We start from the raw sequence: 6797 nt of genomic DNA, 5'->3' as shown, positions 1-6797 counted from the left end.
CAGCGTGCTGCCCCTCGATCATCTTCGGTTCCACCTTGAAGGTTTTTAGCCACAATCTGAAGTGGGGAGTGATATGGAGGAAGGCCTCGCACACGACAATGAATGATGAGATTTGGAGGATGGACTCCGAAGCTAAGTCGTGGAACTCCAGCCCGTAATAAAACATAAGCCCCCTCACGAAGGGATCAATCGGGAAGCCTAGCCCCCGAAGGAAGTGAGATGCGAACACCACGCTCTCACCGGGCTGGGGAGCGGGAATGGCCTGCCCTTGAGCGGGCAGCCTATGCGAGATTTCTCCGGTTAAATACCTGGCATCTCTCAGCTTTCGCACATCTTCTTCCGTAACGGAGGAAGGCATCCACCGGCCTTGAAGGTCGGAGCCGGACATCGTCGGATGTCCGAAGCGCCTAAAACTAGAGCTTTGGGTGTTGGAACTCGAAGCGAGGGGCAGATTCGATTGGATTGAAAAGAAAGGGGTCGAGCCTTGGTCTCTTTATAAAGGAGTTGAATACCAAGAGCCCTTCCCGTAACCGTTTGGGACTCGCTTTCAATTAGGGAGTCATACCAAAGGCGCGGTTGGGTTACCCACACTCGTATTGATGAGAATCCCGGAATAAGGGGACACGATCTCTGCTTCGACAAGACGTGCCAAGGAAACCGCCTCGCTAAACGCGCTGAGGTGGAACAGTAAAAACGATTCGAATAAAGGCCTGACCATGACGTCACGCTACGGAATACGTCAATAGATCTGATTGGTGCAAATATTATTCTCTCTGCGGTGGAATGTGGAACTTATTTTGCAGAGCCGGACACTATCATGGTGTTCAACATCTTCTATGAAGCATTCGGAGGAGGAACCCACCTTGCAATGCCGAAGACAACTTGCGCGCCGGACTCGTCGTCATTGAAGCCTGGTTCAGGGGCTACTGAGGGAGTCCTGGATTAGGGGGTGTCCGGATGGCCGGACTATGACCTTTGGCCGGACTCCCGGACAATGAAGATACAAGATTGAAGACTCCGTCCCGTGTCCGGATGGGACTTTCCCTGGCGTGGAAGGCAAGCTTGGCGATACGATATGAAGATCTCCTCCCATTGTAACTGACTCTGTGTAACCCTAGCCCTCTCCGGTGTCTATATAAACCGGAGAGTTTTAGTCCGTAGAACGAACAACAACCTTACCATAGGCTAGCTTCTAGGGTTTAGCCTCTCTGATCTCGTGGTAGATCCACTCTTGTACTACCCATATCATCAATATTAATCAAGCAGGAGTAGGGTTTTACCTCCATCGAGAGGGCCCAAACCTGGATAAAAACATCGTGCCCCTTGTCTCCTATTACCATCCGCCTAGACGCATAGTTCGGGACCCCCTACCCGAGATCCGCCGGTTTTGACACCAACACCCTCCCTTATCCCATCACACCTTCATCCGGTGCTCCTGGGTTCCACCCCATGGTGGTACAGACCATTACAGGTAATGCAAAATTTCCTTGCGGTTAGTAATGGGTGGCACAAGGCGCAAAAAAGAAAAAGAATAAATGTGTGCGGCAACTACCTTTGAGTGTTTACCATTCTCCGGTTTACACATCTGGCATTTGCTAATGAACTGTATTCTTTTTCTTCCTTGAATTGTTCCATTGTGTAATCCTTGGGTAAGTGTGGATGGTTGTTACCTAAGTGTAGATGTTGTTACATATTCTACCTTTTTTCTAGATATAAGTTTCAAAATATTGTGGCAGTTCGGCACAATCTTGTCTATTTTGTGGCTTCTAAGTGTTGGGGGAACAGATTGTTTCTCGTCATGTTTGCATGATCGATATTCCTCACACATGGTGTATTAAATAGTACCCGTGAAAATTCTTTCATCTTTAAAGCAGACAATATGCCATCTTTCGCAGTACATGAGGACCATTTCATTGATTTCCTTAAGTTGAAAATAAAAACGTCAAATGATGGTAAGGCGAGAAGATAAGTTTGGATTTGGCAAAAAATACTAGAGTAAGGGCGGATGAAGAGATAGTGGTAAAATTTGGTCATATAAAGAAAAGACCCTGCTCGAGTGCCGCTCCTGGCCGCACCAGTGCGCCAAACCTAGACACCAGAGGATGGGCCAAATCAAGCGGCATGCCGCCACTGCCGCTGGCACTCGCGCGGTACCGGTGGGGCACCCGTACGTCGTTCTGATAGCGGTGCTGGGAGCTCGCGGCCCCAAGGTTGGTAGTGACGCCGGTCTGGTCGGTGCGATTGTAGATGTGGTAGTCCCCGTCGGCTGCGTGGGCAGCGATGAGGCAGCCGGGAGATGTGTGTACTTCTTCATGTGGCTTGGGGAGCGGCCTTGGGCGCCTCGACGACATCCGGCAGGGATGCCTTGGCGATTGGCGGCGCTCCGGCGGCTTCTCGCGTGTGGATCCGGCGGGTAGTGATGCGGCTGGTGGCTCTTGGCTTCTTGCCACTCACTCCACTGGCTGTGCTGCGACTGCTGCAAGTTGCTCAGGCTTCGCCCCGACAGATATGCTCGGCGGGATGGGGCGGGGTGGCCCCCCCTCCAGGCTTGGTGCAACGAATCTGGCCATCCTGCTAGCCCGACGTGGTTGTGGCATGGTGGAGGTTGTTGGAGCGGTGGCCCCGGATTTGGTGCTAGCGGCTTCGGCTAGGGGGTGGTGCGTGTGTCTAGACGTGCTGGGTCGTGGGACCCTATGACCATTTCATTGTCGCCCTCGCTAGGATGGGGTTTCTTGGCTGTGCCAGTGCGAGCAGTTAATGGTTGAGTATCTCCGGGAGAAATCCAATGCTCGGCCTTTGCCGGATCAGGCAACGGCGATGCCCGTGGGCGTTGTGCTCTTTCTTGGAAGCGTTGTTGTTGTGTGGTGCTCATCCCCGTCCCCGTGGCCTTGGCTCCGGAGGGAAAGCTCAGATCCTCAGGATCGGGCGGTGAACGCGCCTTCGCGTCTTCTTCCTTCTTGGGGGCATCGTCTCATAGCCGGCCACAACCTAGAGACTGGTGGATGGCGGCATCTTCGTTGCATGCTTTGCGGGATCTTCGCCATGTAGTTTGTTAAGGTGGCCATTTCAGGGGTGATGGTGTCTGTTTGGCAACGATGATGGAGTCAAGAGGAGCTTCGTTCGCGGCTCGGGCTTCGGTACTCGGATCTTCTCGACGTGTGTGAGGTGCTCTTTCATCTGTTGCTTGGTTGCTTTGAAGTCAAAGTTGCAGCGTCGCAAGTCATGCATATTTTCCTTGTGATGCTCGTCATCAGAGTCGGAGTTGTCGGGTGTTTGCACATGTGGCCTTCTATTGGCATGTGTCGTCATGGTTTCTGTGCAGTTGTTTGCGGGTTGGCTCGACGATGAAGGTCTATGGTGAAGTCGGAGTTGCCCGTTCTGAGGTAACCAGTGATGACGATGACACTTGCGACTACTCAACAGATGTCTTTCCCTATTTGTAGCTCTATGTTCTATGTCGATAGCCAGGTTGGCTGGTGTACCCATGTTATGTGGGTTGGATTATATCGGTTTTAGCCTGGTTTTCCGTCAATTAACTGGGCAATTCGCGCTCTCTAATCAATGAAAATGGCAAGTCTTTTGGCTCGTTTCAAAAAAAAGAGATATAGGTGTATGGGGAGGAGGGACGACAAGAAATAGGCCGCTTTGTTTTTCATTGATGGTTAAGGAGATGTTGCCTCGATGAGAAGAAAAAATAAGGATAGAAAGAATTGGAATGTGTTTGATCTGGAGGCCAAAACATAGGATTGAAAGCATGTGTAGGAATAAAAGATGATTGCAGCTATAAAATGGAGGAACAAGAAACCAGAGAAAAGCTTACAGCGAGGCCCGCAACGACGGTTACAACGGAAGATGATTGCAATTATAAAATGAGCATTGTTTACATACTCATTTTCGGCCCGTGGCAACACACGCGCAGTCTACTAGTATAAGTATGGATATAACTTCCTCATGGCACCACATGCATTATGCATTAGTGCCTACTAGCAAGTGCAACGCTTTGAGCCTTTTCACACCCGGGCTACATGGAGCGTAGTTTTTTTTAATAATAAAAAAATGGTATTTTGAAGTTTTTTAAATGTATTTTGTCACAAATACATATGTATATTCTCCATGTACCTGTAAAATTTCATTAAACAATACAATATAATACGCCACCCAAATTAAAGATAAAATCCGGCCCAAAACAACAAAACCAAGCCCATTTTTGTTTGTCTGTTTTTATACATCACATACAAATATGTATATTGAGGAAACTTCATACAGATTTGTTCTTGGCAGTTCATGGATGCATCCTTCGAATGTTCTTCTTTCACTATTCATCACCCTGGTCGAGGAATAGTTATTCTTCACCCCCTTTATTTTAACATTAATGCACTGTAATTTTATGTTCTGTAAATTTTTATTATTTCAGACGTAAAAAGAGAACGTAAGAAAATACATATTCACCATAAAAAATATTTTATGTTACATAAAATTACAAATGTAAAAACATAGTCTAAAATGTACATAAAATGCAATTTTTCTGGTCTTATGACCTATTTTTTTTTCTTATGCCAAAGTTTACGCAGTGAATCAATACAAATTTAACTATTTGTATTTCAAATGTAATTTATTTATGAAATGATCGTAAGATTACCTCGGTGAAGAATAACTAATTTTGCACCCTAGGTGACGATTAGACTTTATATATATAATTGTTTTTGAAATGTTCTCAAATTTAAATAGTTTTCTCAGATTTTAAAAACTGTAAATATTTTTTATACTTCTATGAACATATTTTAGAAATTCTGATAGTTCTATGAAAATTTTCAACATTTTTGAAATAAAATGTGAACATTTTTAAGTCAATATTATTTTTTAGCCAAAAGAAATACTAAAAATGATAGAAAAGGGGAGAAATAGATGAAGTAGAAAATATCCCACCGGAACAAAATGCTAGAAAATACAACTACGAAACCTCAAGAAAAATCATCGTGCCTCGCCTCCTATAGCGTGTTGACTATGACATCGCACATGTGCCTTTCCTCGTCCTTTCGACTCAATGACGATCAAATATGGAACCTCCTATTCGAGAGAGCAACTAACCAACGGTTACCCCTTGTGGAGCTCCAGCAACTGGCACTTTTTTGGCCTAGGAGCGCGCCAAATGGTGTGTCCAGCCGCCGCCATGTATCGCGTGTTGGGCGCTCTCTCTGCATTCCATATTTTTATTTTTCTGTACGTGTTTCTGTGATTTAGTTTTTTTTGCCTTTTCGGTTTTCACCAGGTGTTCCCTATGTTTTCAGAAACAAAATGTTTGTTCGACTTTCGTCGACCTGCACGGGTAATTAGATTGGCGGTCAAATATGGATCCATGTGGAAGTGTAGAATAGCGAACAAAATGCTCTTGCATGGGCCTATATGGGTTGGCCCAATAACCCACTCGGTAAATAGCCTACATGCGCCGAGGAGAACAAAAATAACCCACTAACAAAATCAGGGGAAAAATTCCAACATGACAATAAGTGTAAAATTATTGGAACAAAATGACCATCAATTTAGAAAATGCATTCATGGGTTATATAAAGTTATTTAACTTATAAAAATTCTCATGAATATGAAATAAATGTGCAGGAGTTGCAAATAATTTTTAACTTGATTATTTTATTATTGTAAATGAACATTTTTTGAAAGATAGTTTTAGAAAAATGAACTTATTTTAAAATATATTTAGAAGCAAATTTAAAGTGACAGAAAAGGAGATGTAGAAACAAAGAGGCAAAAGAAAAAGAGAAGAGGAAAAAGGTAAAAATTTAAAACCCATGAAAAGACTTACAAACCCCAGGAAAAAAACGAATATCGTGAAGGAAAGCACTCATATTAACTGAATGGGCCGGATCTTCCTCGTAGGCCCTATGTAATTTGACCACTATTCTTCGCAATGATCATAGAATAGCAGTGTTTGACGGTTATTCGGAAGAAAGAGGGTTTGCTTGGTGGAAATGCAGAAATGATAGATGAGTCCATTAGGGTGCGTCGAGTTTCTCCCTGCAAAAAAGAGCTTAAAATTAGGGTCCATAGAGTCTCCCACATATCTAAAAGGGAAGAAAGATAAGACCCTTCTTTGTGTGCTCATCCACATCGGAGAAAAAAGGGGCAAAACCCTATTTGATGCTTGCTGCATCAAATAGGTGACCAATCGCAAAGGGTGCATGAGCTAGGCCGACCCATTTATGAATTTCTTTCGTTATGCACATGAGACACTATGTTTATGGATTTTTTTATTTTTTTTTGATTTTCTAGTGTATTTTGTTTTGGTTACTTCGATTTCCTTTTTCCCATTTCCCCCTTTTTTCTTTGATTTATTACCATCTTTTGTTTTTCTTCTTTAAATTACATGAACAATTATTTTATAGAACCTTTTTTGGATTTGTCATTTTTAGTATACAGATATTTTGAAATTTGGAGAAAATAATTAAATTAAAATTATTGAAGATTATTTTAGTTTTCTTGAAATATTTTTGAAAATTAGAGTGCATTTTTAATTGTGTGGATATTTTCAACCTTTGCGATGCATTTAAAAAAACCAAACTAGAAAACCAACCGTGGGCCAGCTCGGTAATTGGTGCTATAAGCGTCTGCCCACCATTTTGACGCAAGGGTCACAAAAAGGGAACACCTAAACGACTGATCCAAGAGCGCAGAATAAGAGATTGGCTAGCTAGGGTTTCTCGTGCGGCTGCCGCCGTCGCCATCTGGGAAATTTCGCCTTCGGCTGCCATCTTGGCGTTGACAAGTGGGGGGACCTCAGATAT

Source organism: Triticum dicoccoides, chromosome 7B (assembly GCF_002162155.2).
Source record: "Triticum dicoccoides isolate Atlit2015 ecotype Zavitan chromosome 7B, WEW_v2.0, whole genome shotgun sequence".
NCBI lineage: Eukaryota > Viridiplantae > Streptophyta > Magnoliopsida > Poales > Poaceae > Triticum > Triticum dicoccoides.
Note: the sequence above shows the minus strand (reverse complement) of the source record.